Below are 25,941 nucleotides of genomic sequence, written 5' to 3'. Positions count from 1 at the left end.
TGAACACTTCAAGTTAGAAAGGTGGTTCAAAGAAAGAAAATACTGTTGTGTGTAGAGAGCATTCTAATAATGCTTTCAGACTCTGTGGTGACTTCCTATGTCTTAAGATGGTTGCATAAGAAGTGGCCTGTAGGATTCATTTCCAAGATAATTTGAGTTCAGCTGGATTTAAAAAAAAAAATCGAGGGAAGGAAGGAAGGAGCTGAACATCTCCCATTAGCTATACTGGATGCTCACCATCTTTTGTTTGTGCATCTGCTATTTCCTTTGGTGGCCAAAACCTCATTAAACCCAATGCACAAAGGACCACCAGAAGCTCATGGAAAAAGTTCCAAAGGCTCTACAGGGAATGAGGAAGGGACTGACGTCTCCCAGTCACTCCCAGTGCATGTCCCCCCCTCTTGCTTCTCCTGAGTCAGTCACGATTCCTCTCTTCAGACCTGCCATGAGCTCTTTGCCGACAGACAGGGTCTGGACGAAGTAGTCTGGCCAAGACAGGAGGCAGCAGCAGGAGCAGACACAACAGCAAGCTGTCTTTCGTTTCCGTAATTGTGAAAAACAACAATAACTTAGGAAGAAAGATCCTGGCACAGAAGTTCCCATCTTACAGTCAACTTTATAATTTTTGTAATCAGTGGACAATATAAACAACTTCCCATTTACAACAGAAGAGCAAGCTGAATTTTAAAAAATGGTGCTGAGGCATTACCCTTTCCCCTAAATCTTCCTACTTAATAAAATCACCAAACTGTAAGGGGCGGGGGCGGGGGTGTGTGTGTGAAAGTCACTAAGTACATCTTTCTGTGCTAAAACCAGCGGCAGGCAACAACAACAACAACAACAACACAAGAAATATTTGCATACCACTTACTATGTTCAAAGTGCTTTACAGGCATTATCTAGTTGTAATCCTTATAACAACCCTGTAAGGTATTATTATCCCCCGTATTGCAGATGGAGGGACTGAGGCTGGGAGATAGTGGTTTGCCTAAGGCCAGCTAGTAAGTTCATGACAAAGATGAGATTCAAACTAGGGACTTCCTGATTTATGGCTCACTTTCTTAGCCACTATGCTAAGCCAGTCCATGACAGTAACAATGGGAAAATGGTTGAATGACAAAAATAGGGAGCCACAAGGCCCATGTCAAAAGTGTCTGTAGGGCAAGGAATAAGTTTAGTGTAATTATCCTAGCCAGCTAAAACAAGTGAGTTGTGTTCCATGTTTCAGTAAAAGGCCAATTTGTCAGCCTTACTGCTCAGCCTCACCTAATTAAAAAATCCTTCCTGACCCTAAATATGCCAGAAAAGGAAAATCCATCACATAATAATCTGTCTCTTGCTATGGTGCAGTGTTTTTCTAGCAATATAAAACTATCCAAAAAGGATATAAAACCATCCCAAAAGGATGCCCTCCAGATGTTGTTGGATTACGACTCCCGTCAGCCCCAGCCAGCAGTCAGGGATGATAGAAGTTGAAGGGCAGCAACATCTGAAGGGCACCACGTTGCCTACCCCATTCTTACTGGAGACTTGGCAATTTTTCCTGTTACTGCAATCCAGGAGAGGCACAGAAATAGAAGGTTTATTAATCCACTGGTGGGCTGCCATATAGTATATGGGTGGCGAGCTACATTTGTTTTCAGCATGTATTAAAAAAACATGAAAATCTTGTTCTTAAACACCCCATGTGGATTTAACATTAGGAAATATATCATGACATGTCTATTGCTCAAATGTGCATAAAGTATAAGCATAGGCATGAAAATAATGGATCAATAGAATCATAGAATAGTAGGGTTAGAAGGGGCCTATAAGACCATTGAGTCCAACCCCCTGCTCAATGCAGGAATCTCAGTCAAAGCATCCTGGACAGATGGCTGTCCAGCCTCATCTTGAATGCCTCCAGTGTGGGAGAGCCCACCACCGCCGGAGATAATTGGTTCCATTGTCCTATTGCTCTAACAGGAAGTTTTTCCTGATGTTCAGCTAGAATCTGGCTTCCTGTCACTTGAGCCCATTATTCTGTGTCTTGCACTCTGGGATGATCGAGAAGAGATCCTGGCCGTCCTCTCTGTGACAGCCTTTCAAGTACTTGAAGAGCACTATCATATCTCCTGTCAGTCTTCTCTTCTCAAGGATAAACATGCCCAGTTCCTTCAGTCTCTCCTCATAGGGCTTTGTTTCCAGTCCACTGATCATCTTCGTTGCCCTCCTCTGAACCCTCTCCAGTTTGTCTGCATCCTTCTTAAAGTGTGGTGCAGTGCCCAGAACTGGACACAGTACAACTTCTTTCAAATTTCAAATCTTTTTTCTAGACACCCTCTTAATCCATTCTAAAACATCTAAGAACTGTACACCAACCATCTTGTTTACCTTATATAGGGAATTGCTAGCTGGTTCACCTGAACAGAGATATAATTTGGCACCTTATGATCTAGCTGTTTTATATGTTGGGGCAACATATATATGAATAGTTAAGGGGTGTCACATGGAGTTACAGAAGTTGGAAAGATGTGTGCTTTAAGCATATTGTGTACAGCTTGGGGAAGCATTGTTCCTTCTAGCCTATTATCATATCGTATATAATAATAGCAAATTCAGGCGCCGAGTTATGATAGCTATGTAGTCAAAACTGGGCTACTGAGAAACAAGAGGAAGGCATCAACAGGTTCAGGAGAACCCCAGGTTTTGCAGAAATAGAACAAAACTTTAGAGGGAAAAGCTCAGAAGGCAAACCCAACACCACCACCACCACTACCACCACCAGAAAAACAGCCCAATAATGACTGGGCATGCTCAGTGACCACAGAATGCTGAGTGCTCTTGTGGGGAGGCAGAATGAAATTTCTGAAGCAAGGCATGGCTGGCTGGCTAGAACACTGAACAGAAACACACCACATTTTGTTGCAGGTCTTATTTATGTATCTTTAATGCACAGCGTTCTAGAGCTTCCCTGACATTCTGGGGTGTTAAATTTAAGAGGGTATGAAAGCCATCACCCAAGAGACATCCACAGGAAGTTGAAGCAGACTTCCTTTTCCGACAGAGTCGTAGTTGTGCTCTAAACCATGTAATTTCTCCTTAGGTTTGGCAAAGATGAAACAGTGATTTCAAACCAACCATATGAAATATTGAGAAAGGGGAGAAAGGGAACATTTTGGATGCCCAACAGTGTAGTTGACAATTGGATAGAGAAGAGTGGGAGGAACAGGAATGTGTTCTAAATGGCCGACAGCATGTAGGAAAGAAGACATAACGTAACACATGAAGTCACAGTGGCTGTGCTAAGATATACAAATGTAGATTTCAGAAGCCAAGAGAGCAAAATAAACTGTACACTCTGTATGCTAAAAAAAAAAAAAGAACACAACCTTTAGGGTGCTTCCTTCACTGATTTGCCAAAGCATCAAAGGCACAAAGCCTTTCATGAGTTTTCCATGCAAAGCTACAATTGGCATTTCCACAGCAGGATGTATTCCCCTTGTGCCAGCCCTTGGAAGGGTTGGCATCACATTCCCCCCTTATGTGTTGACATCTGTTGATCTCCTAGGTGCCAAAAGAGACCACCTGAATAGTTGAAGGGTGGAAGATGACAAGATCAAGGTCATGAGCACCTGCCAAAGAGACATGTCATAGTGAAACAGATGTGGAAACCCATTTTGTGGCAGACATGATCTTGAATTGTGACAAGACAGCAACTACAAATGATGTTGCTAACTGAGACATTTTTTAAAGCCAGAAGTAAGTTCTCCCAGTCGCATCTATCAGTGATTTAACAAGGCCTTTTCTGTATATCCAAGCCATCATTTGATTTTTCTGTGCTTTTCTGTGCTGTCCCACATCTTTTCTTCTGAATCCATCTTGGAAGGGAGGAGAGCAGAATTTCTTTGGACAAACTTTCAGGACTGAACCTCAGCCTGTTTGCCCATTTGCATTTCCCTTTTAGCATGGGGAGGGGAAAGAAAAAGAAGAAGGAACCTGATCTCCTATCCTCTTTTTTTCTAGCAGCCCTGTATAAACCCTGTATCACTGCCCATCTCCCTTGACAACTACATCTTAGTCAAGATCCATGTGATGCACAGGAACTTTGGAATCAATGCCACTTCTGAGTAAACATGCATATCATTCCAATGACATAGTTTCGCACTGTCACTATGCACTCAGGATTGGACTACCCTACGTTCAGCTTTGTGCAATGTCTATTCAATGCCAAGGTAAATGGTGAAATTCTGTCCAGATCTTCCATGCACTTGGCAAGATAAATCTTATATATATAATTGAAAGTCAGGAATTAGTTGGCAATCCCATTTTAACTGCCTTCCCATTGACCGATTCTCATGAAACACTCTTCATTGGAAAGCTGTTGACACACAGATTCCACAAATAACAATTCAAAGTCAGGAGTTTATTTATGTCCATAAACCTTTTTTATTCAAGAATTTGGCTATCTTCTATAACAATGTACTATAAAGTTTTATTTTAAATATCAAATAATTCAAGTATAATTAAATAAACATAATAAATTGCAAATTGGAGCAAAATGAAATATGAACACAAAAAAGTCTCTGTACACTTTCATAAACAGAGGTGCAGGCCAAAGTACAATGATATGCCAGTAACGTATGGCCTATAAACAAATCATGAAGGTGTTAAGAGACACCTAGAGTTAGAAGTAACCCAAAGTTTAGTTATTGCTCAGAAAGGAAGCCTATCTGTTAAATGTAACAAAATAACATCCAAAAGTCTCTATACACCTTTATAAACACAGGTGGAGGCCAAAGTACAATGATATACCAGTAACATATGGCCTGTAAACAAATCATGAAAGGATCTACATTGCCATGAGTCATGTGCACTCATTGGCAAACCTCAACATTCAAGTCATTGATGGACCAGAACAAGGATGTTACAGTGGCCGTCCTGCAGTTTGCACCAAAAACATTGTGTTTAAGATAGTTTTGTGAAGATAAAAGATGTAACACTTTGAATGTTTCAATAAATGCAGTTAGTTAAGTTAAACTTTTCATTCGATTTGATTTTTCTCCGTGAACTGTGTTCGTGGGTACCCAACTGGTTACTATAAAACAGAACATGTGTAACAAAGGACCAGCTTACGTGTTGATTAACTGGTTGCTTGAAAGCATGTATATCCTGCTCTTCAGCTGGAAAGCTACCAGAGCTGCTTACAGATCAATCAATCAATCAAAAATCAATCCAAACAAGATAGCCCCAGCCTTCAGGCTTACAATATAGAAAGACATGTCACAAAAGGAAAAAGGGATGGGGCAGGAAAAGGAAAACAAGAAAAACGAAGTACCAATTCTTAATGTTATAAAGCAGGAGTGAGCAACTTGTGGCCCTCCAAATGTTCTGACCTACAACTCCCATCAGCCCTAACCAGCATAGCCACTGGGGATGAGTCATGGGAGTTCTAAGCCAAAACATGGAGGGCCACAAGGTGCCCACCCCTATTATAAAGATTCTTCTAATAACCATCTCAAATGCATCTCGAATTCAGCTGGCCATTGTTTGTCTTCTTATCATGACCAGCTGGGATGGAAACAGTTAAAGAGAGGAGGAGCAAAAACTCTGAGTCACTCAGCTGAGCAGATGGAGTGTCTCTGCCGCTCCTACAGCCTGATGGAATGGATTGCTGGATAACCATTGAGGTAAAACCTGACGACACTGTCTTCTCAGGAGGGCTGATGGTCATCCTGCTTGTCTTCTCTGCCTCTGCTGCAGCCTGATTGAATAAGTCACATTACAGCTGCCACACTGAAGTGGGTTCCAATGACTCCATGTGGTGGCTGACACCACGTGGCCATCCATGTATAGTAGCCACAGGCATTCAGGATGGTTATTAGAAGAATCTTTATAACAGGGGTGGGCACCTCAGAACTCCCATGATTCCTCACCATTGGCTACAATAGGCTGATGGGAGTTGTAGGCCAAAACATTTGGAGGGCTACAACAATGGCCAGCTGCATTTGAGATGGGAATTGGACCATTTTTACCCAGACGCAACTTCAAATCTTTCATTATGGCTGGTATGGCCATAATATATTCAGTTCATGCTCAGGCACTGAGAGCCAACAGGTCATCACTATATATTAATACTTGCCCATACAGAGTTATTTAAAGTGGCTTCCATGTGGCAACTGATGTGTAAGCCAACCTTAAACAGAGATCACCATGGTTAGAAGCTGAACTCAGAAGTGAGTCTCATTGAGTTCAATGGGGCCTACTTTCAGGTCAATGGTTACAGGACTGCATTATTAATGGGATGTTGCCTAATGTATGAGTGTGTCGATTGAAAAGCATTGTTTGAACATTACAAGATCTTTGTGGAGTTTGACCTGCAGTAGCCATTTCTCACATGCAAGTCATCACTTGATGCTGAGTCATCATAGGATGAACCTATATGTGTGATGTTCTAAAGAGTCACAGACAGTCTGTGAAGGGGTCCTTCCTTTATCCCTTCTCCTTTATTGGCTTTGCTACATTTCTCAACTTGCCAAGGAAGGGTGGGCTGTGTAGGTTTTTGCTCTTCCCTTTGATGGTGTTAGCAGTGTTGAGGGCCAGTGGAATCACGCAGTGGCCGTGGCCAATTCCGGAGGGGCAGTGATTCCATTCGGGGGTTTTGGCTGGAGCCTGGTGGTAACTAAAACCCTGAATGGACTTACAGCCCCTCTGGAACTGGGGTCACCAGCAGCCACTGCACAGTGGGCTTTCACAGATTTTTGGGCAAACCTCCACTACATATGTGAAACTGGTTTGAAACTGGCTTAGTTGTAGGGTGGCCATGTGTCCTCTTTTACAGTGGACAGTCCTCTGTTGGAAGGGCTAGCAGAGGACTATCTTCTATTTGAAGGTGTCCTCTGTTTGAAGGACTGTCCTCTCCAATTCCAGTTTAAAGATAAAGAACCATAAGAACTGTTGTCTGTTACCATTAGCACTTCGACAGCAGACTGAACAGGCAGGTACACAGGTCACCTGGAGCTTTTCTGCACAAGGCATTTATCATGCACTCACCATTCCCTGCTCACGTTGTTCATGGGTTCTTTAGATGATGTCGTGAGCCTCCAGTTTTGCTTCTAGATCGACAGAGAAATTACTTTCAGCAATTTTTTTACAGCAGGGAAAATGCAGTCTTTAATTGTAAAAACAGAAGAAACCACTTTTTTCATGTGTGTATTTGCTCTGTTCCACTATACCACAGTGCCACCTAGAGGTCATATAGTGGAAAAAGGAGGAAAGTAAACACTCTTCATGTAATGCTTGGGGTCTCAGTTCTGTGACAAAAACTAATGTACACACAGTTGATTAAGAGCCATTAACATCCTTGTGTAGAAAAGCTCCTCGTCAAAGACTTCCACACTATGATGAGGTGTATTGTATTTCTATTTAAATTATAATAATTAATTCAGATATGCACCTATAAATTATCATATTCAAATTTTATGTAAACTAATGTCCTTTTTGTACTCTTTTTTGTGATAGATTTCCTATTTTATGGCAATTCATAATTGTCCACCCTATTTAGTTGTCATTGAATCCCTCCAAAAACCCTGGGAGTTCTTTATGAAGGTGCTGACATTTCCTCCCCGCATTCATTCATTCATTTATTTATTTTTAAATCTTCCCCCCTACCCAGAACTACAACTTACAAGTTTCCTTTGTTGAGAGTTTGAAACTGGACCATAACCAGTTTAAATTGACAATCTGAAAGTGGTTTAAATTCATAATCTAGGGGTGTCTTTAGGGCCAAACTAAGGTGATGTCAGATGTATGTATGCATCTCCAGATGTTGTGGTGGTGGTGGTGGTGGTGGTGGTGGTTGTTAGGGCTGGCATCAACGGTAGGCAGTGTCAGGCACCTGTCCACTGACAAGAGTCCTGGAGCTACTCCCCCATTTCACCATCATGACCTGCTAGTTCACCTGCCTCTTGCTCTGGCCCAGACAATGGGGAGGAGGAGGAGGAGATAGATGCCACTGCCTGCTTGCTCACTGGCTGTCTCTGCCTTCAAGCAAGCAAGTGGTAGCACTGATGAGCAATAGTGTAGTGGCAAATTCAGAAGTGCAGGGTCCCTTCATGATAGTCACAGCCACGCCCCTTCACAGCCACGCCCCCTTCTAAGATTATACAACCTTGTAAGATTATACAATACAAACGAGGTTTCAGTCACTTTGTATCTGGTCACCCTAATTCAGAATTATTAAAAGGTCCATTTGAAAAGAACACATGCACACACACACAAAACGTCATATCCAGCAACTCGCTAGAACATATTATTTGATTAATCATAGAATAGTAGGGTTGGAAGGGGCCATTAAGACCATCGAGTCCAACTCCCTGCTCAATGCAGGAATCCAAGTCAGAGCATCCCTGACAGATGGCTTCATCCAGCTTCATCTTAAATGCCTCCAGTGTGGACTAAAATGTTTAGTCCTTTTTAATTCAAGAAACATAATAATAATAATAATAATAATAATAATAATAATAATGATAATATAATCATAGTATATGTATTATTATTTATTATTATGAAGAGCCATTGCAACCAGCTGTGAAGCAATGCCCCATTAAAATAAATGGAACTTAGTCCATGGTCACCCACAACTCCTTTAAGGCTACAATCCTATACACACTTATTTGGGAGTAAATCCCATTGAACGTAATGGTACTTACTTCTGAATAGACAAGTAGGATTGCCCTATAAGGCTACAAGCATAACTACACTCTCTAGGGGAGTAAACTGAAGTCTGAATCAGCCCCCCACCCCACCATCAATAGCCACGGATGTAGACAAAACACACTTGAGTGGTGGGTTAGGAACAGACTTTGACTGGAGATATAACAAACTTACATCTCCAGGTAAGCTGGCTGAGGTCAGCATCACTTGCAGGAGGAAGAAGGAAGAAGATAGGGAAGTAGAGGGAGGAGACAAGGAAAAGGCAGAAGAGGGCTCTCATCCCCCCCCCTTACTCATATTAGCCCTTCAAGTTCAAGCCCTAGTCCCTCCAACATAAACTCCACTGAACACATTGGGACTTACTTCCAAGTAAACAAACCTAGGATCCTATTGAAGGACAAACTTGATGTGCAAACAAACAGCAGGTGAAAACTTTCCACTGCATGGTGCTAAAACATGACCCCCTGCTAACGTCTGCACATCAAGCCCACTAGAATCCCTCTCCCACACACAGCAAACCCCACACATAAGCAGGAGCAACTGACAATGGTGGTGGCAGCCCCCCCCCACCTGCTCCTGCCGTGGCCAGCAGCAGCCCTGAGCGAGTGGTCGGTGCTGCAGGGCAACTAGGGCAGTGCCAGGCACACAGGCACGGAGCAGGGACGGGCAGCAGGGTGGGAAAAGGGTCAGGAAGCTGAGGGGCTGGCTGGGGATGGTCGAGTTGCGAGGCATGGTGGCTGCTCAGGGGGTAGAAGGAGAAGAAGCCGAGAGCTGAGGAGGAGAATAGGGGGCGCCGAGAGGAGGCCGCAGAGCTCCCTCAGGGTCCCTCTCTCGCCCCCTTTGTCTGGCCAGCTCTGCGTGGTAGACGAGAAGCATCCGAGAAGCATCCACCAGTCGCTCGCACTCCCTTCGTCTGCTCCCTCCTCCTCCCGCCACGTCTGGCCCGCAGCACCAGCAGACTGCGACCCAGCTGGGAGCCGGCTCCAGTACAAGCGCAGAAGCACTGGTGTGACCCCAGGGCACTACACCCCTGCTGATGAGAAAGAGGATAAGAAGCAGTAGCAGCTGGTGACAATGGTGGTGAAAAGGTAGACTCAGTGGGCCGTGGCTGGCAGCGTGGCTTAAATAAGCTATGGTGGCTTATGGCACGTGCTGGCCACCATTGTGAATATTCAAGCTGTGGTGGGTAGTCGCCATGGCTTATCGTGTTGTGTGAACCCAGGTAGGGTGGCTTGTTACCGTGGTTAACAAGCCACCCCAGAATCCAAGAACACCCCATGGGTGCTGGGTGGCTTGTTAACCATGGCAATAAGCCACCCTGGCCAGGTTCACACAACACGATAAGCCACGGTGACCACCCGCCATGGCTGGAGTATTCGCACTGGTGGCCAGCATGCAAGCCACTGTGGCTTATTTAAGCCATGCTGTCAGCCGTCACTCATGTGAACCCTGTCACTGAGGGAGGGAGCCCACTGAGGGTGTCTTGCCCAAGGGTCCTCAAAAACCTGGAGCTAGCACTGGTGGTGGTGGTGGTGGTGGTGGTGATGGTGAAATACAGCCATAAGTCAACTGGGCTTGGATCATGACCACAGTGCAGAGGAAGAAGGGTTAACTCCCCCCCCCCATTCCTGAAAGCAAATGACGTCCAGGAGCTATTCGCTGCAGTGGGAGTGGGGTGGGGGGACAACATACAGGCCTTGAATACATCACTTTGTGAATGCATAGGAAAGTGAAATGCCTCAAGGGGGCCGAGGGGAGGGGGGAGATGTGTTACAAATGTCCAAAAACATTTAGTTGTTACACTATCAGGTTGTTGATGTATAATTTCACCTGGATTTACATCTGTGCTGCTGTTGGGTTATAGACCGATGCACATATTTTTATTACTGTTTTGCAATCTGCTTTTATAACAGTCAAAGGATTTTCCCTAGGCAAACCAGCAAAAATATTTTGACTTGGCTAGTGCTAAATAAATAACTAAATAAACTCCATGCAACTCCAGGAATATACCTTAATAACTGTTTTGGAAATAGTGTTTTTGAACAGCTAGCGACAAAACAGCTTTATTAAAAACAAGCATGGGGAATACAGGGCCGGGGTTCCAGGTAACAGGAAGTAACTCACTAATGTAAACACTGCCGAAGTTCCCAAATCCCAGTTCCTTGTTTGCACAGAAGTCCAAAACAATGCTTGACCAGTGAACTGAGAATCAGACTACATGTTATGTTAATTGCATGTAGTTGAGGCTTTTTTAAAACTCTAGAGTAAGTACACATGGCTCCAGCTTGGACTGGGACCACTGCACGCTAGAAGCAAAGGTTCAAACCTCCTCCCACCATTTGCTTCCCAACCTGCTGCCGCCACACCGCCACATACAGGGGTTAAAATAAAGAAAAAAGCCTCCATTGACGCCGAGGGAGACTTTTGTCCCTTTATTGTACAATAGCCCAGCCTCATTCACAGAACTTTACAGGGGGTCCAAATGATATCATCTTCAATCTGTAACCTTCCTGTGTTTTCCAGTGCTTCTCCCATCTTTTTCTTACCAGAAAAAGGAGGAAAAGACAAAGCAGCTGTACATTGCCTTTTGACTGATAACGCTAGGAGTGGTCTGCCTGGAACAGCGGTGTAGTGGAGTCAGGACCCACAGGATCAAAGCCCTGGGACTTTTTGATTAGCAGGGATGATGATGTCATCTGCCACCCCCCTCAGGCTTCCTCCGTTCCCTTTGAGCTTAGTTGCAATCCTCACCATAGGTGGGGGGAATGGGTTTTCCCAGCAACAATATATTGTTGTGAACTATCCCTGTTGTAATGCAAAGTATTTGGGAGTGGCTTGGTCTTGAATGAGCAATTATTCACTTTACAGTGCCCTTTTCAGCTCTCTGTTCTATCACTGTCAACTGATCCTAATAAATTGAGTAATATGCTATATTCTATCTATCTATCTATCATCTATCTATCTATCTATCTATCTATCCATTTTCTTAATTGCCCATCTGTCTGGTCACCCAGCAGTAAAAACAATCTAAAACAGTAAAATTAAACATTAAAACATCATATTCTAAAAATACCCTAACCCACCCCCGATGCCTGCCTGAACAACCAAGTTTTCAATGCGTGGCGGAAGCTCATTAAAGAGGGGGCATGGCAGAGTTCCATAGGGAGAGAGTTCTACAGAGTGGGGACCACCACAGAGAAGACTCTCTCCCTCAACCTCACCAGCCTAGCTGTTCTGGTTAATGGGACAGAAAGAAGGCCAACAATAGACTGTTGTGCTGTGTGTGTAAACACGCACATAGATATAGATCAACATAAATGCAGGCATTTTTGGACTCTCTTTAGGGGTGTGATTATGGGGAATTGTCATGATGAGCACCTGCCCTTCAAAATTTACTTCTATATCACCAGCCTGGAAGCAACCAAAGTGTATACACCCCTGTACCCCAAAATAAGATGAGGACTACTCTGTATTATTTTTTAAAATTACATTTGCATACTGCCCAATAGCCGAGGCTCTGTGGGCAGTTCAGAATTAAAACCATAAAATACAACTTGAAAAAACATAATATAAAACTTTTAAAAGTTTAAAAATACCAGTGTCCATGACTGGGGGACTGTCACTTTCAATTTAGCAATACTTCGCACCAATCAAAACCATAATTACAAATATATATATTCCACAGGGACTTAAATAATTTGCTGCTTGGTTCATTGTTTTGGCTATTGTTGACATGGGTGCTCCCACATTACGGTGCCTAAATTTAATTTGTGACACATTTAACACATATCAGTGAATTATGGAGTTTCTAGAAAGGGCGGGGGAGAGAAAAGAAATAAAGCCATTCAAGAGAGATGTCAGCTGCTCTAAATTATACTGTATAGCCAAACACTTTATCTGGACATATCGGAGAAGAATGGAAGAAACTTGCATCATTACTGCATAATGTCCAGGATCAGTGAAAGTCATTTCCCAAAGCCGGTTGCCTTCCTCTTGAATGGGCGCATCATCAGGAAAATGAGTTGGGGATTGCCACTTTCACTTCCTCCCCATTAGGTCCGCATGTTTCCTGACCTGTTGGCTTTTGCAGCAGGGAGGGGTTGCCACCTGTGCCTCTGATCTGTCAACACTATGACATCCTGTACCTGTCACATGTCCAGAAATGGTTGTTTGAACAAAAGCGACCACGTATGCTTCTACAGTCACTCAGCAGGCGGATCTTTATCTTTATTACTTTGTCTTGGCTAGATGCTCGCACTGCCCATGCAATGCAGACCAAACCACTGACTTTTTTCTCATTTTAGCAATCTAAATGGCCAGTTGTTGCAACTTCAGATTGGGCTTGTTTGTCAGTCCATTACAACTTCTGTTGTTGTTCCAACTGAATGTGCACCTGGTGAAACCGGCCATGTTAATTGGCCCCATGAATACAAATAGCTAGCATATATTACTGGTACATGAACTATTAGAGTGATGTCAGAGCACTGATTATAAGAGGAGACATGACTGAGGTGGTGGTGGACAAAATTATGCATGGTGTGGAGAAAGTGGATAGGGAGACATTTTTCTGCCTCTCTCATAATACTAGAACCCAATGGGGTCATCCCAAGAAGTTGATTGGTGGGAGATTCAGGACAGATAAAAGGAAGTTCTTCCTCACACAGAGCATAGTCAAACTATGGAATTCACTACCACAGGATGTAGTGATGGCTACCAATTTGGATGGCTTTAAAAGAGGGTTAGACAAATTCATGTAGGAGAAGGCTATCAATGGCTACTAGTCCTGATGGCTGTGTCCAACTCCAGTACCAGAGGCAGTGAGCCTATGTACACTAGTTGCTGGGGAACATGCGTGGGAAGGTGCTGATGCATTTATGTCCTGCTTCTGGGTTTTGGTCAACAGCTGGTTGGCCACTGTGTGAACAGAATGCTGGACTAGATGGACCCTTGGTCTGATCCAGCATAGCTCTTCTTATGTCCTTATGTTAACTTGTGATATGTGACACCTCTAAAGTTGTTGATTGGATGAAGAATTGGATTGCCTTCTGGACATTATTTTACTTGGTCTGACATCTGACCAGTAAAATCACATCCTGGCAAGTAATCTAAGAATGGTCTAATAAGTGGGACCTGCAACAGAGTGTTGCAGTGTGAAGTGCTCCTGTTCAGGGTTCCTTCCAGCCCGCATGCCCTCTTCTAGGGCACTCCTTTTAATTCCCCACCCACACAACAGTCAGTCAGTATTCCATGCCCACTGAGCACATTCAGTCCTCATTGGGGTGTTTGGGTGTCTCCCCCGCCCCCAGTTGTGTGTGTATGGGGGGGGGTTGTACTCCAGCAAACCTTGAGTTTCCCCTGAGCTTACCGATATCTCTCTCTTGTACTTGAGTGGTGCCATTTTGGCTACATAAGGCAGTCACAGAATGAGTTTGGTATTAGTATGTATGATAAGCCAGTAAAATGCAGTTGGCTGACACTGCCAATGGAATATTATCATTTCAATATTCACTGTTCACCCCACCACTAGAGCGGCCGGATTTGATGCCTGGCTCAATCAGTTTTCTTCCTTGCCTCCTTGTCCTGACACTACCCATAGCACCCACCCTTTTTAAACCAAAAGGCAGGAACCCCAATAGAAGGTATTGGTAGTAGCACCAGGCAGTGTTGTTAGATTTATTTAGAAACTGTTCAGTTGGTCGCTACTTAAAGTAACCTCACCCGCTTACATATGGAACAATCTATTTATTTAAACATTCTATCCCACACTTTCTTTAATAATAATAACCAGTTGGTTACCCATGAACACAGTTTAGCTTAACTAACTGCATTTATTGAAACATTCAAAGTGTGACATATTTTACCTTTACAAAACTTCCTTAATAAACACGATGTTTTTGGTGTAAACTCCAGGGTGGCCACTGTAACGTCCTTGTTCTGGTGTATCAACAACTTGAATCTTAAGGTGTGCCAATGAGTGCACACGACTCATGGTAACATAGATCCTTTCATGATTTGTTCACAGGCCATATGTTACTGGCATATCATTGTACTTGCCCTGCACCTCTGTTTATAAAGGTGTACAGAGACTTCTTTGTGTTTGTATTAGATTTTATTCCAATTTGCAATGAATTATGTTTCCTTAATTATACTTGACATTTTTTGATATTGAAAACAAATCTTTATAGTACATTACTATATTCTTTAAATAAATAAAAAAGCTTTCTGGACATAAATAAACTCCTGACTTTGAATTATAGTGAAACCCGTTGTTATTTGTGGAATCCGTGTGTCAAGAGCTTTCCAGTGAAGAGTGTTTCATGAGAGTTGGGCAACAGGAAGGCAGTCAAAAAGGGATGACCAACTACCTCCTGACTTTGGATTATATATATAAGATTTAAAAAAAAACAAAAAAAACACGGCATCTGGCATGGAACAATTGTATCTCCACTACAGTCTCCTAGTCTTAGGTGCAGATCATAGGCAGGAGAGTAGGTCCATGGTCATCTAGAAAAGCTAAAACAACAAAGTACTCTGCAACCCCCATAAAAAGCTTGTAGTCCTTCACAAGCTGAACATGAATCAGCAGTGTGATGTAGCTGCAAAAAAAGAGAAAAAAAGTGAATGCAGTTCTAAGCTGCATTCATAGAACCACAGCTTCCAGGTCGCAGGTTCCACTTTATCTTCATCTGGTATCCTGAGTCCAGTTCTGTCCACCACACTTTAAGAACAGTACAGACAAATTGGAATGGGTTTAGACTAGTGGCCACGCATCCTACTTTACAGAGGACAGTCCTCTGTTCAGAGGGCTGACAGAGGACTGTCCTCTACTTGGAGGCATCCTCCATTTCAGGGCTGAGCAACTTGCAGCCCTCCAGATGTTGTTGGGCTTAACATGTGAAGCGTCCTCTACTCATTGACTTTTTTTTTCAAGTGCCACAATCATATCACAATTTGTGTGTGAGAACTGGGCCCCAGACAAAGCTCAGGTGCCAGCAGCCCTGTAGCCATGGTGTGAATGCATATCTGGTGGGAGGCCTGTCTCCTGGCTTCCAGCAGCCTCTAATGCTCAGGACTCCTTAGCCGGCAACAGATAAATCCTCTAAAATTGTAATAAAACCCCTGTTTGAAGACTGACACTGATTTATTGCTTTCAAAGTACAATGTGCACAGCGCGATAGGTAGAAGCCCATTATGATTAGGTTGGCCAGACATCCTGTATTTCAAGGGATGCTCTGTGCTTCAAGCATGCTCCAGTAGTAACCCCCACTACTACTTTTTTTTTTAACTGATAATCTGGAAAACCCTAATTGTGTTTACAAAGAGAGGGAGCAGTAGCAGAAAGTTGAGTTTTAGATAAGCGGGCCAGATAGTGGCTTAGTTCTAATCTGCAGGCCTAGAAGCTTGTCATAGACTTGGACTTTATAGCGTAGCATCTGGTGACTTTTCAGAATCTTGTATCTTCTTGTTCGTTTTTTTTTTTTTCAGAAACAGCACATGCTTAGCTTTTATTCTTACTGTGGAAAACGTGAAAACGAGTAACTACTGTCAGTTAAAAAGCTCCAGAAACTAAAGGCAGTCAGACTGGGGTTTTCAGTGGCCTGGAGGCAGAGAGGGCTTCTCTCTACAAAGCTACCACACATTTCCCTGGCCATTCCATCCTCTGTCCTCCAGCACTTACTAGGTTAGGTGTGCAGTGCATTCTAAACCTTCTTCTCTTACTAGGATTGACCAACATGATCATATTATGTCAGTACTTCATCTGCATTGGCTGCCAGTCCATGTCCAGGCCCAGTTCAAAGTGATGGTTTTAAAGCCCTAAATAGCTTGGGGCCTGAAGGAACATCTCCTTCCATATTTACCTACCCGGACATGAAGTTCATCATGTGAGACTCTCTGCCAGGGGCTCTATCAAATGAGGCGAGGTGGTTGGCTACAAGAACGGGCCTTTGCAACCTCCCACTTCCCTTTACAGTTCCCTGAAAATCTGTTCCTGGAGACTGATGGAGCTTTGGGAATGGTATGGATCTACAATTTTGGATCTACAATTGCCTGAGAATTTCTTCTACACAGTGATCCGGGGGACACTGAAACCTGAAACCATTGCATCATGTGGCAGAGCCCAATTTGAATGTCTGAAACCCTTCCTTAGTATCATCTTAAGACTCTGACCATGCAGATGTCCTGACCACAACATCTAGTCATTGCAAGTAGATAAAGAGGTACCGCCTCAGCGGGAAAGGTAACAGTGTTCCGTGCACCTCGGTGTTTAGTCATGCCGGCCACATGACCACGGAAGCGTCTTCGGACAGCGCTGGCTCTTTGGCTTAGAAACGGGGATGAGCACTGCACCCTAGAGTCGGACACGACTGGTTGGGGACACCTTTACCTTTTAATAAAGGTATTATGCTACATAGATTTTGGAATCAAAATATTTGTTTCATGATTACAGCCATTGTTGTTAAGTCGTGTCCGACTCTTCGTGACCCCATGGACCATAGCATGCCAGGCCTTCCTGTCCTCCGCTCTCTCCTGGAGTGTGCTCAAGTTCATATTCATTGCATCGGTGATGCTATCTAGCCATCTCATCCTCTGCTGTCCCCTTCTCCTTTTGCCTTCAATCTTTCCCACCATGAGGGTCTTTTCCAGGGAGTTTTCGCATTAGGTGGCCAAAATATTTGAGCTTCAGCTTCAGTATCTGTCCTTCCAATGAGCACTCAGGGTTGATTTCCTTTAGGATGGACTGATTTGACCTCCTTGCAGTCCAGGGGACTCGTAAGAGTCTTCTCCAGCACCACAGTTCGAAAGCATCAATTCTTCGGCGCTCAGCCTTCCTTATAGTATAGCTCTCACAGCCATACGTTGCTACTGGGAAAACCATAGCTTTGATTATACGAACCTTTGTTGGCAAGGTGATGTCTCTGCTTCTTACTATGCTGTCTAAATTTGCCATAGCTTTCTTCCCAAGGAGCAAGCGTTTTTTAATTTCATGGCTACAGTCACCATCTGCGGTGATCTTGGAGCCCAAGAAAATAAAATCTGTCACTGCTTCCATTTCTTCCCCTTCTATATGCCAGGAAGTGATGGGGCCAGATGCCATGATCTTCGTTTTGTTAATGTTGAGTTTCAAACTAGCTTTTGCAGTCTCCACTTTCACCCTCAACAAGAGGCTCTTTAGATCCTCTTCGCTTTCTGCCATTAGGGTGGTATCGTCTGTGTATCTGAGGTTGTTGATAATTCTCCCGGCAATCTTAATTCCGACCTGTGATTCATCCAACCCGGCGTTTCTCATGATGTATTCTGCATATAAATTAAATAAGCAGGGCGACAATATACAGCCTTGTCATACTTCTTTCCCAGTTTTGAACCAATTGGTTGTTCCATGTCCGGTTCTTACTGTTGCTTCTTGACCCTCAGGAGACAGGTAAGGTGGTCTGGTACTCCCATCTCTTTAAGAATTTGCAACAGTTTGTTGTGATCCACACAATCAAAGGCTTTAGCATAGCCAATGAAGCAGAAATAGATGTTTTTCGGGAATTCTCTTGCTTTCTCCATGATCCAGCGAATGTTGGCGATTTGATCTCTAGTTCCTCTGCCTCTTCGAAACCCAGCTTGTACTTCCGGTAGTTCTCGGTTCACATGCTGCTGAAGCCTAGCTTGTAGGATTTTGAGCATCACCTTGCTGGCATGTGAAATGAGCGCAATTGTACAGTAGTTTGAACACTCTTTGGCATTGCCCTTCTTTGGAACTGGAATGTAAACTGACCTTTTCCAGTCTTGTGGCCACTGTTGAGTGTTCCAAATTTGTTGGCATATTGAGTGCAGCACTTTAACAGCATCATCTTTTAGGATTTTAAGTAGCTTAGCTGGAATACTGTCATCTCCGCTAGCTTTGTTGTTAGTAATGCTTCCTAAGGCCCACTTGACTTCACTCTCGAGGATGTCCGGCTCAAGTTCAGTGACCGCACTATCATGGCTATCAGGGACGTTACGATCTTTCCTGTATAGTTCTTTGTATTCTTTCCATCTCTTCTTAATCTCATCTGCTTCTGTTAGGTCCTTTATCATGCTTTCTTTATCTGCTTTCTTTGTCCTTTATCATGCCCGTTTTTGCACAAAACGTTCCCTTGATATCTCAGATTTTCTTGAAAATATCTCTAGTCTTTCCCATTCTATTGTTTTCCTTGATTTCTTTGCATTGTTCATTTAAGAAGGCCTTCTTGTCTCTCCTTGCTATTCACTGGAACTCTGCATTCAGTTGGGTATATCTTCCCCTTTCTCCCTTGCTTTTCGCTTCCCTTCTTTCCTCAGCTACTTGTAAAGCCTCATCAGACAGCCACTTGGCTTTCTTGCATTTCTTTTTCTTTGGGATGGATTGAGTTGCTGCCCCCTGAACAATGTTACGGACCTCCGTCCATAGTTCCTCAGGCACTCTGTCTATCAGGTCTAATCCCCCAAATCTATTCCTCACCTCCACTGTATATTCATAAGGGATATGAGTTAGGTCATACCTGAATGGTTTAGTGGTTTTCCCTACGTTCTTCAATTTAAGCCGAAATTTTGCAAGAAGCAGCTCATGATCTGAGCCACAGTCAGCTCCAGGTCTTGTTTTTACTGACTGTATAGAGCTTCTCCATCATTGGCTGCAAAGTACATAATCAATCTGATTTCGATATTGACCATCTGGTGATGTCCATGTGTAGAGTCACCTCTTGTGCTGTTGGAAAAGTGTGTTTGCTATGATCAGCGTGTTCTCTTGGCAAAACTCTATTAGCCTTTGTCCTGCTTCATTTTGTACACCAAGGCCATGCTTGCCTGTTATCCTGGTGATTTCTTGACTTCCTACTTTAGCATTCCAGTCCTCTATGATGAAGAGGATATCTTTTTTTGGTGTTAGTTCTAGAAGGTGTTGTAGGTCTTCATAGAACCTGAGATCAACCTCAGCTTCTTCGGCCTCAGTGGTTGGGGCATAGACTTGAATTACTGTGATGTTGAATGGTTTGCCTTGGATTCGTACTGAGATCATTCTATCGTTTTTGAGATTGTACCCCAGTACTGCTTTTCCCACCCTTCTGTTGACTATGAGTGCTACTCCATTTCTTCTAAGGGATTCTTGTCCACAGTAGTAGATATAATGGTCACCTGAATTAAATTCACCCATGCTTGTCCATTTTAGTTCGCTGATTCCCAAGATGTCGATGTTCAATCTTGCCATCTCATGTTTGACCACCTCCAGCTTACCTTGATTCATTGATCTGACATTCCAGGTTCCTAAACAATATTGTTCTTTACAGCATCGGACTTTCTTTTCACCACCAGACACATCCACAGCTGAGTGTCCTTTCGGCTTTGGCCCAGCCACTTCACTCTTTCTGGTGCTACTTGGAAATCCCTCTGCTCTTCCTCAGTAGTATATTGGATACCTTCCGACCTAAGGGGCTCATTTTCCAGCGTCATATCTTTTAGCCTTGTGATACGTTCCATGGGGTTTTCTTGGCAAGAATACTGGAGTGGGTTGCCATTTCCTTCTCCAGTGGACCACATTTTGTCAGAACTCTCCGCCATGACCTGTCCGTCTTGGGTGGCCCTGCATGGCATAGCTTATGGCTTCCCTGAGTTATGCAGCCCCCTTCACCACAACAAGGCAGTGATCCATGAAGGGGGATTACAGCCATTACTCAGAAGAAAACACAGCAAATGCAGCATCTTTTAAGAGCTTCTCTTAAAAGCCACACAGTATGTGGCTGAGCATGTTGAATGGTGCAATTTCTGTACTCCAATAATACAGTACTGAAGGTCATACTGTGTTGTCACTACAATCCCAATCTAGTTTCAAAGGGGCTGTCTCCACAAGCGATTTACTACAAAGTTAGAGCAGTGTGAGGTCCTTCACGACAGATGTTGTTGTCACCAATCTGCTGCCAACCAGCTGCTTCCCTCTTGAAAAGCCGCATTTTCTGAAATTCCATTTACTCCGACTTTTTTTTTACTGAAAGTGGCTCCCTGGCAGTTTTACCACAGTGTGCCATGTCCCCCCTGCATTAAATCCTGGGCGTGCCTCTGTGACCTGGCAGTGACATGGTCAAGGGGGTGGGATGCCCCATTCCCTTTCATTTCCTCAACGGAAGTAGTTTTTCCCATGGAGAAAATCCCCAGGAGCGCAGCAGCGACCCCTCGCATTACTGCAGTAGTGGGGACACTCATTCACTTTAGCTAGCCTGCTTTTAATCTTAACAGAACCCCCCTTCTGTGCATGTTTACTCAGAAGTAAGAAATAAATCTCGCTTCCCTGCAGTGAAAGGGTTAAAGGCTAACCTTAGTAATTCACCCTCAGGCGTTCTTTCGCTTCTCTGATGCTCTCTTAAATCGCTATTGCAATGTTGTGCTTCTTTGATGTTCTGTAGTTTCTCTGTTGTTATGTAAAGTCCCTTCTCTGCTTTATTGCTTTATCGAAGTAACAGTCTTTCAGGAGCTTCTCATTGCAAGCAGGGAGGAGAAAGGGAGAAAGGGCAAGGGGTTGGAAGCAATAGGCAAAAGTACACACATGGGCGAAATGGGGTGGGACCAATAACTCCGCAGCAGATTGCTGGGATATGGTGACATTGGGGTCAGGGGGGAGCTCTCAGGAGCCTACAGATGCTGCACTGGAGAATGGGGATTTTGGTTTCTTCAGGGAAATCTCCACACACAGGGAAAATTAGTTGCTCCCCATTCATAATGTAGTAGCAGCAGGAAGCCTGGACAGGAGTGTGAAACAAGCCTCTCTCATTGGTTGAGCAGCCCCTGCCAGTTTGAAGACCTTCAGTTCTACTTCCCGCACAGCACCAGGAAGTATGTTCCTTTCAAGCTGAGAACCAGATTGTAAAGGTACACTCCACTCCACTTATCTTGCTTTGTGTGTCCCTGACAGACCAAAGCCGATTCCATGAAAATCTGGGTAATGCTGCAACGCTCTTCTCATTCCATTGTTGTGGAGATCCCCCCAAAGTTGTTTCCCAGTAATGGGGTTCCCAACTAAGAGATTGCAGGAACAGTAGCTTTGTGAAAGGCCTAGGCATCTCTTAGCAAAGAATATGTGTTAGCACGTGCACACATGTACATGCAATCCCCAGGGTCATGGTACAGCTATGCTAATCTCAAGAAGTCAATGGGATTGGCATGAGGGTCTTAATGAGAACTGGGTGGTTGTGAGGAGGGAGATGAAACAAAATGTGGATGGCAGACACCAAAATATTGCAAATAATGACATATTACTGCAGCGTGCTGTATGTGGGGCTGCCCTTAAGGTTGGTCCAGAAGCTGCAGGTAGTGAGGAATGTAGGAGTTCGGCTGTTGATGGAGGTGGCCCATTTTCAGCAGGAGTGAACTCCACCGGCTGCCTGTTTGCTACTGAGCCAGGTTTAAGGTTTTGTTATTGGTATATAAAGCCCTAAACAACTTGGGACCAAGATCTTTCAGAGAGCACCTTCTCCCTCACCAGCCTGCCCAATCAGTGAGGTCATCAGTTGAGGTGGTTTGCATGGACCTAACGAGCATTTGGAGTCCACTTGGAATAGAGCTTTTAGTATACTGGCTCCCTCTCTATGGAATTCCCTGCCTGCTAGCGTCTGCTAAAGACATTTTTATTTAAATATGTTTTTCTTGAATGACTAGCCATGGTTTTATTGGTATAACCTGATTTTAAATAGTTTTTTTTTCTTTACTTTTCAGCATGCAGGAACCTTGCATAGATGTTGTTGTTCATTCATTCAGTCTCTTCCGACTCTTCGTGACTTCATGGACCAGCCCATGCCAGAGCTTCCTGTCGGCTGTCGCCACCCCCAGCTCCCCCAAGGTTGGAGCTCCAACCTCCAGAATATCATCCATCCCTCTTGCCCTTGGTCGGCCCCTCTTCCTTTTGCCTTCCACTTTCCCTAGCATCAGCATCTTCTCCAGAGTATCCTGTCTTCTCATGATGTGGCCAAAGTACTTCAGTTTTGCCTTTAATATCATTCCCTCAAGTGAGCAGTCTGGCTTTATTTCCTGGAGTATGGACTGGTTTGATCTTCTTGCAGTCCAAGGCACTCTCAGAATTTTCCTCCAACAGTTTATACATTTTGTGAATAAGTAAATAAATATTCAAGAGGATTCTTTTTTAAAGGTAGCCATACTAGTTCCAGGGGAGGAGGGGGATCTGAAATCCATAGATGGGCAATACGTTTATTAGGGCCAACCAGAATTCCACAAAAGTGTGTAAGCCTTTGAGTTGTCCAGAACTCTTAATAAAGTACTAGGTGATAGAAAAGTAGGGGATGGGAAAAGGCAGAATAAAATCCAAAAATGTTGCCAAATGAGGTCTGCAGCTTTAGACTCAATCTCAAAAATGGAGATTTGCAGACTAAATGAATTAGTCATTGGTAGGCGTAGCATATATCAGCTTATACCTAGCAATCCAATCTGATACCTGCTACTGCTGCCAATGACTGCTACAGCTGTGAATATATGTGTCTGCATGCAGACTCACCATGAGCAGACATGGTGGTGGAGTGGGGTCACACTATACTACTACTACTATTACTACTAACATTTCTATACCGCCCCCAGCCAAAGCTCTCTGGGCAGTTTACAGAAGTTGTTTATTAACAACTGCAGGGATCAGGCCTATGCATTTCACTCCATGAGTATACACCCAATCCCAACACTATGTCTGATGCATGGGCATTTGACAGTCCTGGGAGTGGGGGAGATCTTCACAACAATGAGAAGTGCATTGGAGTATTATCCAGATTTCCATGGAATCAGCTTTGTTCCATCAGGGACACACAAAGCAAGATAAGCTGAGTGTACAGTACCTTTAAAATCCAGTTTTCAGGATTCACACAGCGCTTGAAAGGAACATACTTCTGGGTTGGGTGGGGGAGAGTACAACTGAATGTCATCAACTGGGGAGGGGCTGCTCAACCTATGAGAGAGGCTTGTTTCCTAGCCCATGTCCAGGCTCCCCCCTGCTACTACATTCTTATGAATGGAGAGTACCTAATTCACAATTCTGAAAGCTAGAAACAGCACTAAAAAGGCAGGCTATATACCTGCTCCCCATGAGAGCACCCCACCAGCACTCCCCCCTTTCCTCAGTGTGCACACTTTTGCCTGAAGAAGCCAAAATCCTCGATTCTCCAGTGCACCATCTGAAGGCTCCCTATGAGAGCAGGCCTGCACCCCAATTTCACCCCTGCTCCAGCAAACTGTCACTGAGTTATAACTTCCACCACCACCGTTTCTCCTTCCCTGGGCACTTCTCCCTGCTCGCAATGACAGGCTTTTGTGCTCCCTGGTTCCTGAGACTGTGCTAGATCACTACAGTGATAAAGCCCTTAAGCCCTACTGCAAGCATTAGGGATGGATAAGCCCATCTCCATCTGGGAGGGGGGAGCTCCACCAACTGCCCCCCACAGTTCATGCAGCCCGGACCTGCTCAGCGAGCTTCCCTGCTCACCCCGCCTGCCCATGAGCTGCGTGAGCCATCCCTCTTCCTCACACTGGCTGTCAAGTGCTGGCGCAGGGAAGAAGGGCCTCGGCAGCCAGCCCCCAGCCTCCTGCCCTGGCCTCCAGCAGGGGGAGAAGAGGATAGGTTCCTCCTTCTTCCCTCTGCACCCACCTGCTACAGCAGTGGTGGCAAGCTGGCTGTTTTCCATAAGGGTCTTACACTTACAGAAAATGAACAGCCTGTCCCATGCCACTGCCGCTGTAGTAAGGATGGGGGAAGGAGGAGAGGCACTGGCTTCTTCCCTTCATGGCGATAGGCAGCTGGCTTGCTGAGGGAGCAGGCGACCATGCTGTTTCCTGACTCAGCATGCTGCAAGTCAGGCAAGAGCTCAGGTCTATGAACTGGCATCTGGGGGGCCGAACCGGCAACTTCTTGCTGGGCTTTTAGCCCAACCATACACTCACGCCATCCCTAGCAAGCATCACAGAGAAGCAAAGTTATGGGACATCAGAGAAGCGACTTCACACAACATCGGAGAAGCGACTTCACACGTCACAGAAGCTAAGTAACACAAACATCAGAGAAGTGCATAATCACTGAGGCTAATTATTCCCACTGGCAAAAAGGAAGTACAGCGTGAATCTGAAGGCTCGAAAGACCGGTCTAGCACTTTGATGTGTTGGAAAAGCAGGCTACTTAATCTAGTTACCTAGGTTAATGAGGGCACAGCCAGGTGAAAGACCCACCCCTAGGCATGCCCCACTCATACCAAATTTAAAGCAGAGGGATGGGCACACAGCAGCTGAATCATAGGGGAACAGAATTAAAGAAAAACAAAGGAGTAAGTACTCTGCAAAAATGTGGCTTCCCCACAGGTATACTCCAGGGTGGCTGCAGAATGGCCACAATGTCATATGTCCCTAATGACTTTAAGCCACAGCAGTATCAGAGAAAACCTCCCATGTAGATGGGCTCCTAGTGGCCTTAAGTGAACTATGCCCAAATGGTAACCCCAATCTTACCAATGTGTTCACTGGTATGCTTTCCTAAACTACTCATTGCTGTACAAGGACCTACTCAGGGACATAGAATTATAGAGTTGGAGGGGATTTGGAAGGCTATTTAGTCCAGCCTCATGCATATACGGTGAAATGGGCCTTCATATACACATATGAGGGAAGTAGAAGATGTAGCACATTACCTGTTACATTGTCCCCTGTATAAGGATATCCATGGCTCACTTTCTGGGGAATCCTTTGAAAATAAGAGCTGGATGGCCTTCAGCCGACATTATCTGTGACTTGATGGCAGTTTCTAGTAATTCCAACACAAGCAAGGTTGCTACCTTTGCAGTAGCAACACAGGAAATCCATTGTAATTTTTTAGAGATGTCTGCAATGGATTGTAAAGGAGATGATCTGATATGGACCTTTTGTGAATGTATTTGGTTAATATTTACTGGCATTTTGTATTCTGCATTGCTATATTTTATATTTATTATTGTAATTTGTAATGGCCTTTGTGTCACAGACAAATAAATTCAATTCAAATATACACGTGTATATCCACAAATGTGTTTTGAGGACTGAAGTCTTAAGGTCCTGCTATGATCACATTTGAAAGGCCAATATAAAGTCCAGGAAAGCTCAAATTCACCTAACTGAATAAGTGATAGACAAACAAATACATACCAAGATTAGAACAATCAACAGCAATTGGATATAGCTTAAAACTGCTTCTTTCACTGGAGATGCTAAGGGACTTTGATGCAGAAAGTGCTTAAA

General features: G+C 44.1%; 1 long non-coding RNA gene across 2 annotated transcripts in view; it reads left to right on the top strand.

Moving 5' to 3' along the window:
- The window catches only part of LOC146344145 (uncharacterized), a 32,641-nt gene extending 6,937 nt beyond the window's left edge, over positions 1-25,704 (top strand). For both annotated transcript variants that reach the window (XR_014792588.1, XR_014792587.1), the window contains exon 3: positions 22,402-25,704. This is a non-coding gene — a long non-coding RNA (uncharacterized LOC146344145). The remainder of the gene's footprint in view (positions 1-22,401) is intronic.
- The last annotated feature ends 237 nt before the right edge of the window (positions 25,705-25,941 follow it).

Source organism: Heloderma suspectum, chromosome 5, assembly GCF_057233095.1.
Source record: "Heloderma suspectum isolate Gila_16-S chromosome 5, 16-S_ref, whole genome shotgun sequence".
In the NCBI taxonomy this organism is placed as follows: Eukaryota; Metazoa; Chordata; class Lepidosauria; order Squamata; family Helodermatidae; genus Heloderma; species Heloderma suspectum.
The sequence above is the reverse complement of the archived record's forward strand: the minus strand, read 5'-3'. Positions and strand labels throughout refer to the sequence as shown.